Raw genomic sequence first — 12,832 nt, forward strand, 5'->3', positions numbered from 1 at the left:
AGCTAAGAGAAAGCTGGGTAAACAGAAAGCCTTGCTTGCTAAGATAGGCCTGGTCAGCAAATTGCCAGGTGTTGGAGCTTAGAACTAAATGATTGTGTCTTATTCAGAATTGCAGACTGAACAAAGAATCCCTATTCCTATTGTGTTTGTTTCTTCTCTAGGGAGACATTCTTCCCACACATCCAACCTTGAGTTTATGAAAAGTTGGCACGTCAGTATAAGATATGGCATCCTTCCACCTCCCTTCCAAGGGACCAATGCCTGCCTTAAGACACACAGAAAACAATCTTTATTGCCATATACTTTCACTCTTTCTTAATTTAACCCCCAGGAATGTACCTGTTGGACAATCAAAGGAGTTGCTCCATTCCTATGGATCCCAAATCAGAATTCAACATATATATTTTATACTAATAACATTTTATCAAAGTATTTATGAAATGTTAACTTGCTAACTTGAGACCATGGGTGGAGACATTATCTAATCTGTTAACCATTGGCTAATGTGCTTATCCTGTCTTGCAAAATCCGTCCCGGGGTGTGGAACTACCTAGCCTGTCACTTTCCCCCGCCCATGGAAAATCTATATATTCTATTGTAATTAATTAATTAACAGTGTCTCTGAGCCTAATAAGCCCACTCCGCCAGCACTGTGTGTAATAAACTCCTATTCTTGACCTCTACACGGTGTAGATTTATGTCCTTCACAGACACCTGCTGAATAAAGAGGAGATTCAGCATCCAGCTTGGCTGAATGTGTCTCCTCTCCCCACAGCTTGGTGATTTTTGAGGAAATGGAGAAGACTGCCTTTGCCTGGCTGTACATCGCTTGCAAAAGAAACAGGTCTTTTTGGTGACAAGTGTTGAAAGGAGCCATTAGACAAATGTGGAGACAGGAAAAATGTCCCCCAATTGAACTGGCATCCATGGATGCTGAAGCCACAACACAGAGCCCTAAACACTATATGAGAATGGGTGGTGTCAGAAGAATCTCTACCAAAGCCTTTTGCCACCAGCAGGGGCCTCTCTGTGCACAGAACTCCTGGTAGCGTGATGGCTGCAGGCAGTGGAGAACTCCATTTTGGCATCTCTTTTGTGGTGAACATCTGCAGTGGCTATTAAAAGGTCTCTAGACAGTGATCTTTGGGAAGAGCTGGCTGAAGAACCTTCCTACTAACCAGGAGAGCCTGGCTTGGCCTGCCAGTTCTTCCTTGCCGAACCTAGTGTGTCTGTTGGCTCTTTTTTTTGTATCTCTTTTCAGAAAAAGAAAAGATCTGTCAGCAGAATCCTTCTAAGTGCTTGTTCAAGACAGAGAGAGCCTTCCTTGCGGCTAAGTCTTGGTGCCATGCGGCATGCCTCACTGCAGCACCTCCTGCTGACCATCCTAGCAATTAGCTCTGGTTCACCGGTGCGCCTTCATCTAGTAGCGTCTGGCCACCATCTGTTCTATCATTAGGACCCATGTCGCTCTCAGGACTTCAGTGTCCTCTTATGGACACAGCCCTCTGGCTGTGCCCCACTCAGTTCTCTCCCCCCTGCTGGGTGGGGGGGGGGGTGTCCTCTACCCAGACACTTGCCTCAGTGGCCGGCTGCAGTCTAGGGTGTAGCCACCTGTGTCAGTGGCTACTGAGGCAAAAGGTGTGAACCTCCAACCCTGCCATCTGTTTCCCTGGACCATTTCCCAACAGACCTAGAACTTTCCTCCACCTTTGTATCAGGGCCTTAGTCTGGCAGTAGTCAGCCAGGAGGTCACTCATGCACCCCTTACCCCAGCACTACTCTGATCATGGTGCCCTCCCTGCTCCTTCCTTCCTGGCAGCCAAGCCTCCCTCCTCAAACTCCAAGGAGTGACTAACTCTTGCTGTGCTGAGCAGCTCTTTATATATGGGCTGCTCCAGCAAGCCTTCTCCTGATTGGAGCTGAAGGAAAGGTTACCATGACTCAGAACTGAGCCGAGGTTGCTGCGACTGAAACACAGATCACTAACCATTATATGATCACAGTGACTGGTGGGAGAGGCACATGTTAGAAGCCCTCTGTCTACTCAGCTTTGGCTTTCTGTGCACAGAGAGCCAGACACCTCAAGGTCTGCAAGTCTTGAGGGAAATGGGGAACGTCTGTACTTTATAATTTGCAGGTGTTGACTTGAACCATCAAATGAAACAGTTGCAAATAGCTTCTTCAGGTAGGCACCATGGCTTAGCTGGTTAAAGCACCTGTCTAGTAAACAGGAGATCCTGGGTTCAACTCCCAGTGGTGCCTTGGTATATGGCTTTTGTCTCCTCTGCTCACATTTTCCTGTGTCTTCCTAGGAAACAGAAGAGGACTCCCTTGGTATCCAAGTCATTGCTTGCTAAGGAAAAGGCTTCTTTGGAGAGAAGCATTGGAAACAATCAAATCACAAACCTGGAGTTGATGAAAACGCTGCTATGACTGGCATTGGCATGGCGGTTGCTTCGACTGCAATTGGTGCAACACGAGAGCCTGCGCCACACATCCTTGTGATTCCCTGGAGATGTTCACACACAGATGTCATGTCACCTTCCTTTTGATTGTCATTGATGAAAAATGGAGCGGTTGGGAGAAAAGTCCCAGAGAGTCGCACCGTGGCTAAGCTGGGTGACTCACCTGCCAGGTAAAGTGGAGTTAGGGATGCAGCTCCCAGTGGTGCCTTAACAAATGTGTCTGCTCTTCCCACCTTTTGGTGAATCTTTTGCGGAAACAGAGAAGACTGCCTCTGCCTTGCAATGCAAATGCTTGCAAAAGAAACCAGTTGTTTTTTCTGACAAGTGTCAGAAGGAGGCACATAAGAAATGTGGAGACAAGGAAAAGGTCATCGTAACTCAACTTGCATCCATGGCTCTTGAGGCCAGAACGCAGAGCACTAAGCACTGTATGACCACAGCAAAATCTAAAGTTTACACCTTATTACACTAGGCAGTAGTTAGGTCAAGCAATTTTCTCATCCTACTGGATGTTACCCTCCTTAATACATAGAATTCCCCCTAAAACCTGGATTACTGTCCTCAGATGACCTTCATTTTCTCAGGATTCCTGCTGCTTCCAGCATAGGTGGGGGAGGAGAAAGGCAAAAACATGATGCCACAGTCTCCTATTTTATATCCTTAGTTCAAGTGTCTAGAAGACACTTGCCCAGACGTGTGCGGGTGGGGTCTGCTGAGTCACTAGGTTGGGGAATCCTCCTGGTGTGGTCTTGTGCAACTGAGTCATAGACTTGAGCAGTCCCCACAGTGTTGTGTTTGGGCATCTGTCACTGAATTGGAAATCCCTTAATTACAATTCCTCTGCTGATTCATGGCTGTTGAACACCCTCCTCGGCAGGGGTCATTAGCAAAATTATAGCCTATTTCAGTAACAACCATACAGCAAAATGCATAACTTCACACACCCTCATGCTATACATATTTGGACAGAATAACCGATTTCAGCAGATCATGACTTTTCATATGATAACTTACATGGAATGGTTGGTAGGACATATCACAGCCATATATGACTGATGACTATGTGAGCTACAGGGAGCTATTTTGAAGTACATCATGTCACAAAAGCCGCTAGAGACTGGCCTTTGGGAAGAGCTGGCTGAAGAGCCTTCTGAGTAACTGAGAGATCCAGGCTTGGCCCTGCCAGTTTGTGCTTGCGAATTAAACTTGTCCGTTGGGCTCCCTTTTTTGTGTCTCTTTCACAGAAACAGAGCAGAAGTTCTTGGCCAATCCTTGAAAGTGCTTGTTCAAGACACAGAGAGCCTCTGTGCTGGGGCAGGGGTAGGGCTGCAGGAGGTGGTCGGGGGTGGAGGTGCTTACCTCGGGCAGCACAGCTCCCAAAGTGACTGGCACACACTCCCCTCCGGCAGTGGCTCCTAGGCAGTAGGATACGGGGGCGGGTCAGCTGTGGCATTTGCATTCAGGGCTGCAGGGATATGCCGGCCACTTCCAGGAGCAGTGTGGCAGGGAGGGAGGGGGCAGAGTGGGCAGGGAGCCGCCTTAGCGCTGCCGGCACATCTCCGTGTGTCACTTGGGGAGGCATCAGGTCTCTGTGGGCTGCCTGGGGCAGGGGCAGTGGCCGAGGGGGCTCGGGCCACCCCTTTGCCTCCTCTCTCCAGCCTCCCAGCCCATCTTGCCGGCCGACAGGGATTTTAGGGTGCAGCAGCGCAGGGAGCAGGAAGGGTGAACCACAGCGGCTGCCTCCCCCACATGCAGGAAAATGGCTTGATCTGCTGGCCCCACGGACTAAGTCACCAGGCCTCCAGCTTGCCCCATTCGACCCAATGGGTTGATCTTGGGGCCAGAATTATTTGCTGTCGGGATTTCCCCCAACAGTGCCCCACAGGGGTCCAGGGTCAGCTCCAGCACAGGCCACACAGGAAGGCTTAATGCTCGAGCTGCAGTGCATGCTGGGCAGGCTCTAGGCCGGGCTCCCCAGGGCAGGAGAGAAGAAGACGACTGGGCCCCTGGAGGGGCAGGCTGGGGCTCCCTGGATCCCATTTGCTCACAGCCAGTGCCCTGCCCCCACTCCCATGTCATCAATGGCTCCCCCAGGTCAGCCAGAATGGAGCAGCAGTTTTCACTCCACCAAGTCCACTTATGACTTACAGGCAACTCCCAAACCCACCATGTCGGCCAGAAAGGAGCCCACTCAGCCTCGCCATTGCTGCTTTTCCGTCCCCCCAGAACCCCGCTTCTCCTGGGCTGCAAGGCACCACCCCTGGGAAGCCAAGAGGCAGGCACAGGATTCTGCCTCCCAGCAGCCAACCGCCCCTCCCCCGGCTTTGCAGAACGAATGGTGATGCTCTACTAACCCCACTTAGCCGCACTGAGGCGCTTAGCTTCTGCCCTGCCTTCCTCAGCTCGACTTTCCTCTTTTCCCCCATTCCTGCCTCACTTCCTCCTTTGGCAAGTCACGCAGAGGAGGCCAGCAGGAAGAGCCGGCCTCCACCGGCCAACCTCCCAGGGCAGAGGAGGCCAAGACACAAGCCTCCAAAAGGTGACACGCCGCACTCCTCTAGGTTCTCCAGCCTGACGCCAAGGTGCTTTCTCCACTGCTGTCAGCACCCTCTGTCATGCGGGGGTTGGAGTTATCCCAGGGACAGGCCAATAGGAGAAGGAGGAGGCCTTCCTGAACAGCAAGGGGATCTGGGAAAAGGAAGCCAGCATGTTTCTGCCAGGTTTTGAACCAGGAACCTTTTGCGTGTTAGGCAAACGTGATAACCACTACATTACAGAAACTCCATCTGCTTGGTTCTTGCTCACCCTGGCGCAGACCGATGGACAAACCTGGAGAAAGTGGTGACAGCCCTTCAATAGGTCAGCTGGCAGAGCAGAGGACTGGAGCGGGCACTCAGGAAGTCGTCCTTACGTCGCCCTTGTGACTCCAGCTTGAGGGAGAGCTTCTTTTTCTTCCCCTTGCTGACAAAGAGCAAGAGAAGAATGAAAGGTCAGGTGGGCCAACTCGGTGCAGAAGCCCATGCTGTTTTTTCCTGCTGCATAGCCTGAAATGAGGGACTCGTGGCAGTTAAAGGAACTGCTGCACTTTCAGAAAACATCCCACCCATGCACACAGGGGGATAGAAGAGCCTGTTAGTCTAGCACGCTCCCAACTGAACTACTTCAGCAGCTGCTCAGTTTCTTTTTGGCCTCCTGCTTTTCTGTCTGGGATGTTGTTGTCAGCTGTGGCACAGAAAAAGGACGTCATTGCGAGCGGCCCATGAAGACAAGATTCACTTTTGCCTTCCTTGCTTGGCTTTACTTGCTTCCTCACCCTATTCCTGCCTTAGTTCCTGGGTTACCAGAAGGCGACGGGGGGCCAGCAGTACCAGGAGGAAGTTGGGCAGCTAGACCCTGGTGGCAAAAGTCCTGCCGCCACTTGCCACCCCACTCTCTTCTCCCAGCGTCACACATTGGCCACCAGGGACTTGGTGCCCAGCAGCGCAACGGAAGGCAGTGGACAGAGCCACCCTCGCCTTGAAGCTCCGGCTCATTAAACCACATCTTCAGTCGCTGATGGCCAATGAGAGACCAACATCGCTTGCTATTTTAGCACTTGGAAATGCCATTGGTCAGTCACTGGATCTCTGTAATGCTGTTACAGAACAAATGAACATAGAATCTCAGTGTGACATTCTATACCTTTGGGGGAGCGGCTGTAACCCCCATAATCCTCATTTTCATATCATCGTGATCTTACATATAGAGCATGACTTGTAAGGTATCAGGGAAAGGATATGATCGGCTGAAAGTCACTTCTCTACCCATAGATGTATACCATTCATGCATATGAAGTTATGAGAATTGTGCAGTGTGGTTGACACTGTGCTGCAAGGTGGGGCAGTCAGCCAAATATTAGCTCCCCAGTGGCAACAGCAAGGAAAGTAACCAACACCCAGACAGGGTGTCAAACAACCCATCAACAGCCATTGTCCAGCAAGGGAGCTACAATGCAACGACTCACCTGCATGAGAACACTGCATGAGGAATTGCTCAGACTTGCTTGGAGAGACGCAGTGATGCTCACCTGACTCTGAAGGAGGGGGGAGCAAAGCCATGAGGGAGGAAAGGACATGATAAAAGGAGAGACATTTGCCAGGCTTTATCTCTCTCTGTCAACTACATCTACAGACACCCCCACACCAAGCAACTGAAGCGCTGATGAAAGGGGAGAGCCTGGCTGAAAAGCCACCAGCCAGCCTGTGGTGAGAAGCATCTACGTTTGTAAGGGTACTGAAAGGGTTAAGATCAGCTTAGAATTAAAAGCAATGAGGAGTCCGGTGGCACCTTAAGGACTAACAGATTTATTTGGGCATAAGCGTTCGTGGGTAAAAAGCCCACTTCTTCAGATGCATGGAGTGAAAATTGCAGATAGAGGCATAAATATAGATTGGAATATGAAGTGATGGGAGTTACCGTACAAGGGGAGAACCAGTGTTGAAGGCTAATTCAGTCAGGGTGGATGTGGTCCTCTCCCCATAATTGATGGGGAGGTGTCAATACCAAGAGGGGGAAAATTGCTTTTGCTGAGCCAGCTACTCCCAGTCCTTATTCAAGCTCAAATTAATGGTGTTAAGTTTGCAAATCAATTGTAACTCTGCAATTTCTCTTTGAAGTCTGTTTTTGAAGTTTTTTTGAATGGCTACTTTGAATTGTTGGGTGTGAATGTGTAAACGTGCTATTGACTATACAAGTCCCGTGTGATCTGGATTCCTGGTTTTCACCCAGGCGGCCTGGGTTCAATTCCTAGTGTGGGAACAATGCAGAGCTTTTGCTCAGAGGGGCGGCAGGAAATGAAAGGAATGGGAAGGGATCCTGCCAGCAGGGGCGTTGGACAGTGTTGGGAGGGGACCCCAGAAGTGGGGGTGGGGCAGCGGTCTGGGGGGAGATGAGGGAAGGATCCCAGCTCTGTGGGAAGTTGACATTCTGGAGAGCACAGGCCTGGCATGGGGGGTGGGGAGAGTGAATGTGTCCCTCTAAACTCACCACCAGCAGACTAGGCAGGCTTGGAAGAATTACGTATTTGTTGGTAAATGTCAATTTCTGTGTAAAAACACAACCCAATGGCAAAATCTTTCCATCAATAATAATCAAACCTAACAGATGGGCAAAGTAAGAAACATGTTGCTTGAGAACTTATCCTATTCCAATCCTCTAGGGTTCCCTTTTGCCTTAGGCACCACCACATGGGCATTTCATATCCCTCCTCATTTTCACACACAGACACACAATTTCCTTTGCACAGATCCATGAACAGCAAAACCTCCCCGTGTCTATTGTCTGAGCCAGGGCATTCGATTCCACTGAAACCTTCTCTCCTGCAATGGCAATGGTCAGACAGAGGAAATGCGTCCACCTTCCCCCTGGCAATGAGATATTCACTCTCCTCTTCTTGCTGCTGCTGTTATTCCATGAGTCATCAAAGATGGAATAAAAAGCTGAGTTTACTCCAGGGTGAGGAAAGAACGGAGCCACCAACGCCCTCAAAAATCTCAGTGCCCAGAGAAAACCTGCCTCTGTTATTGGACTCCCAGAGGTGCTGGCAATACAACGGGAAAAGGGACTGTCTGAATTGCCAAGGCAGGGAATGAACAATCTACAGCAACATCATTAACCACAAACACACTCTAATCATGCTCCAGCCAGTGGGGAAATGGGCAGGAACTCTGGCTGTTCAGCCATGGCCACACGTACAGAGCTGCACAGCAGTGAGTGTGCTGGGGAAGCTGGTCTGAGCAAACAATTGGAAATGACCCTCCAGTGAGAACAGAACCAGACTGTAGAACGGCCCCTGTGTTAAGTGGTTGTGGCTGAGGCCTTAGGTAGCTGGGCTAGAAAACCATGGGTGCCTTTCTGTGAAGGTTTGATCCAGCTAGGCAAGGCTGGTGTGTGGTGTCTCCACGGCTGCACTTTCAGGGTCTGATCACAACAGTGCCATAGGGAGCCAAGCCTAGACATATTCAGAGGCTAAGGCCAGGTCAATGTTTCAAACAGTAAGTCTATGCTGCTGCAGCTCAGTAAGGGAGATGCTCTGTGCCAGGGTTTCTCAAACGTCCTTTCACTGCAACCTCCTCCTGCCAAAATAACTTAATACGTAGCCCTGGAAAGAGGGACGAAACCCCTCCACTTGTGGGGGGTAGGGCAAAGCCTGATACTGGAATACTGCCTCCAGTTTTGGTGTCCTCATTTGAAAAAGATGTTGTGAAATTGGAGCTGGGGCAGCAAAGAGCCACCTAATGTTCTGAGGAGTGGAAAAAATACCTTCTAGTGAGCTATTGAAAAAGCTCAACCTGATTAGCTTATGAAAAGAAGATTGACAGCTGACTTAATTGAAGTGCCTTAATGGAGAGAAGAGATTGGGTATTTAAGGGCTCTTTAATCTAGCAAAGAAAGGCATAAGAAGACCCAATGGCTGGAAGGTGAAGAAAGACAAAATTCATATTACAACTAAGGCACAAAAATTCAAACAGAGAGGATGATTCACCACAGGAACAAGCTACCAAGGAAAGTGGTGGATTCTCCATCTCCTGATGTCATTTAATGAAGACTAGATGCCTTTCTGGAATGTGTTTGCCTCAAAAGTAGCTATTGTGTCCTACAGGAGGCCTGTGATATGCAGAGGGTCAGATTAGATGCTCTAATGGTCTCTTCTGGCCATAAAGTCGACTAATTTCTGAAAAAACTGAGTGTTGCATTGGGAGCAGTGTCTGATGTTTCCCTGTCTAGCCGGCTTGCTGCCTAGAACGAATGCTCCTTGAGTTGGGTGATCCACAGGGAGTAGCTCAAACCTGCAAAGTGCCTAGGCAGGGGCAGGACATTAGCACAGCAAGGGAGGGGTGTGGCAGTGACATCACAAAGGCCTTTTGCAGGACCTCAGCCTATTGGTCAGAGGTGATGACCTCACAGAGAGATGCTGACATCAGGGAGGCAGGACAGGGGTGAGGGAAACCTCAGAGACCCCTGTGGCTTTGCTCCAGCAAGTCTCCTTCTCCAGGTCTCTCTTTGAGGACAGAGAGTATTCGGGTTCACGGACGTGAGCGCCAGGAGGAACCTCTTTTGAGTTTTCTCCTTCCCTTTTAGTGATTTTACTAGAAAACAGCCGTCCCTGTTTAGAAGGTAAGAGCCTCCTGGAGGTGTGAAACCTGTTCAGTCTGATCCATCTGGTGGGAGTTGAATTCTAGGCATGGAAAACACGAGCTTAAGGAGGCAGAACTTTATTCTGTACCTGGGATTTTGTCCCTTAGAATCACTGGGGACATTAGGGTTTGTTCTTTTTGCTTCCCGTCTTCCTCCCTCCTCTTTTTCTCTTGCTTCCTTTGTCCTTTTACCTGTTCCCCTCCCAACACCAGGAGGGTGTGTGTATGTGCGCGTGTGGGTGTCGCAGGGCAGTGCTCTGCAGCTCCCACTGTGGGAGGTTCACCCAAAAATATGGGGCTGAAATAGTGCTTGGGCAGTGATCCCATCAGTGACCTGGGCCATCCTTTGGGCTCGCTGGTGAGAACCCTCAGCCTCCCATCCTCAGTCTCTACCCTGATTGGCTGAGCAGGGGGTTATTGACAGGGATGAGACTCAGGTCCTTGGTGTTCTCTTTTAAGACCAAGGAAATAAGTCAGAACCAGTTCTATGTTTGATGAATTTTGCTGCTTCTCTGCATTAATGGTCTCTGAGGAGAACTGCAACGTTAGAGAGAATCGTGAACTGCTCAAATACTTGCTGAATAATTACTATCACTGTTGGTCTGGAGCTCACCAGAGCACTTTATTCAGGTCATTCACTGTCTGAAATTCAAGATCCGATGGTAAGTTTGAAAATCAGGGCTCTTGGGTTCTATTCCCAACTCCGCCACTGGCTGGGTGTGTGACCTAAGACAAGTCAATTCTCCTTTCTCAGCCTTAGCTTCTCCCTCTTTCAAGTAGGGATAATAATGATCCGCTCATACCTACCTCACGGTGCGTGGAGGCAGGGTCGGCTCTAGGTTTTTTGCCGTTCCAAGCCAAAAAAATTTTGGCTGCCCCCACCCTCAGCCCTGGGGTCCCCCGCCAGAGGAGCCTGCTAACTGAGCCCTGGGCTTCCCCCCACCCCCACAGCCCACTGCCACCCAAGCCCTGGGCTCTCCCCCCACCCCCCGACACCCTGTGCCAAGAACATAGGTTTGTTCCCAGTCCGCCCAGGCTGAGCTGCTCCCGTTTATACTCCATCTCCAGTCGGCGCATGCCCAGAGAGGGTGAGGGGGTATGGCCTCTTCAGCCCACATGGCACAGTTAACCCTAGCAGTGCCAGGTCAGGGTGGATGCACCTCATCACAGACAGCATTTCCCAAATGTTGGGATTAGCTAGGAGATCTCTTCAGGAGTAACCTCCTGTAGGGACTGGGTCACAAATACCTTGGGAACCAAATACCTGGGCGTTTTCCTAGTTCTGAATCACTTGCTGTGGAATTCTGTCCCTGGATCATCTGAGACAATATTGACTTAAACAACTGAACTACCCTGTGCACTTACTTCGGTCAGTTGCACCCATTTGGGGTCTGCTGCTGTTCACCTTTTCAGAGTGGAGATTTAAACATACGACTGTTTCTTTGATAAGATGTCCAACAGCTTGGAGTATTCTCTCCTGTTGACTGAACTGCATTTGAATTTTCTCCATGTCATCATGCAGGAATAGGGGGAAAAACAAACCTGAAGTAAAAAAATGGTAATTTGTCTGAAATTTCCCAGAACTTCTGAGCTACATTCTGTCAAACAAAACTAACATGCAGTTATATGACCAAGGAGCCTTCATAAAAGATAGAAAACCCATATCACAGAGAGGTAGAAGACACTTTCATTTTAATTTAAAAGTGAAATTCCAGACTAGGTTACATCTGATGTCTCAGAATCAGGATGAGAGATTCTCCCATGATCCACTGAAACCTGCTTCACCCAGCGCTTTCTCATGCATCCGACGAAGCGGGTATTCACCCACGAAAGCTCATGCTCCAAAAGTCTGATAGGCTATAAGGTGCCACAGGATTCTTTGCTGCTTTTACAGATCCAGACTAACACGGCTACCCCTCTGATACCTCTCTCATTAGTGTTATTTACAGGAGTTTTAGCACCTTCATAACGGGAGAAAAAACAGCCGACCTTCCCAGAAGCAGCTTTGCCATTGAGGGAAAAGGGGATTTGAACGGTGCTTGGGATCCATTTGAAATCCCCTTCCAAGTCTGACACTTTCATCTCCTGCCAGACTGACTCTGATTTAGGATCAAAGACGTACAAGCACCATTCCCAAGCATGGACAGCCAAGAACATGACCCCACCAGACACGTTGGGAAGCGAAGGAATACGAAGGGGTGAACTGTGCATGGCTCAGGCACAAGGTAACAGTTCTGGGGTGATGGGGAAGGATGGAATGTCTGAGTCGCCCCATCTCCTTCCAGTGTCACAGAGCCTAAAGTGACCCTTATTTCCCTGACACTGCTCCAGCTCTTCATCATATTTAAATATATTTTAAATGAGAAAAAAAGTCAACAAAATAACTGCTGTTCTGCACAACCCAGGGTAATGTGAGAACAACTGGGAATGAGACAATGTCTCCTCAAAGAGGAACTTGACGTCTCTAACAGTAACTTTGCACTGGGAGGAGGAGTATAAATGTCAATCTCCAGGTTTGTTTAGAAAAGGAAATGTGATGATGGTTAGCTCAGACAGGAGGAAATGTGCAAGATAACTCCACCGACTATCCATGGCCCATGTCTTTAGTGGAAGAATAGTTCTCTTTTTACGTCAGGAAAGTGAACTCAAGCTAGCTAACTCCATGACAACCACAGTGATGAGACCCAGGTAGATTTTATCTCAACGTAGCTGGTTGAAGACACCCCCCATCTCCCCCACCTGGGGTGATGACATTCCTGGTAGAAAGGACACACACTCCAATGACTCGAAGGACAATGGAGTTGATACAAAGGACCACAGGATCCACCCCAAAGACAGGCGAGCTTCAAAAGTGGGCAACACTCACTACCTGGGAACTGTCAAAAGAATTAAAGAAAAAATCTCCTGACAGCTCTAGAGAAGGTTTTTATGAAGTTTATCTCCTTTACGGATTCTCTGATGTTTAGAAAGGCCTGAACTATGAGTGAAGCTTTTCCCACACTCGCAGCATTCATATGGTCTCTCTCCGGTGTGGACTCTGTAATGTGTAACAAGGGTTGAGCTCCGAGAGAAGCTTTTCCACTCACTGCATTCATAGGGTTTCTCTCCTGTGTGGACTCTCTGGTGAGAGATAAGAGAGAAGAGGTGAGTGAAACTTTTCCCACACTCACTGCATTCATAGGGTCTCTCTCC

The 12,832-nt window shown here is 49.2% G+C and overlaps 1 non-coding gene and 1 pseudogene across 1 annotated transcript; both read left to right on the forward strand.

Moving 5' to 3' along the window:
* The window catches only part of LOC120381686, a 205,594-nt pseudogene that overhangs the window by 7,969 nt on the left and 184,793 nt on the right, over positions 1-12,832 (forward strand).
* TRNAT-AGU lies at positions 2,189-2,262 on the forward strand. The gene has a single exon. It is a non-coding gene; the product is annotated as a tRNA-Thr (tRNA).

This window comes from Mauremys reevesii, linkage group 14 (assembly GCF_016161935.1).
Source record: "Mauremys reevesii isolate NIE-2019 linkage group 14, ASM1616193v1, whole genome shotgun sequence".
Lineage (NCBI taxonomy): Eukaryota > Metazoa > Chordata > Testudines > Geoemydidae > Mauremys > Mauremys reevesii.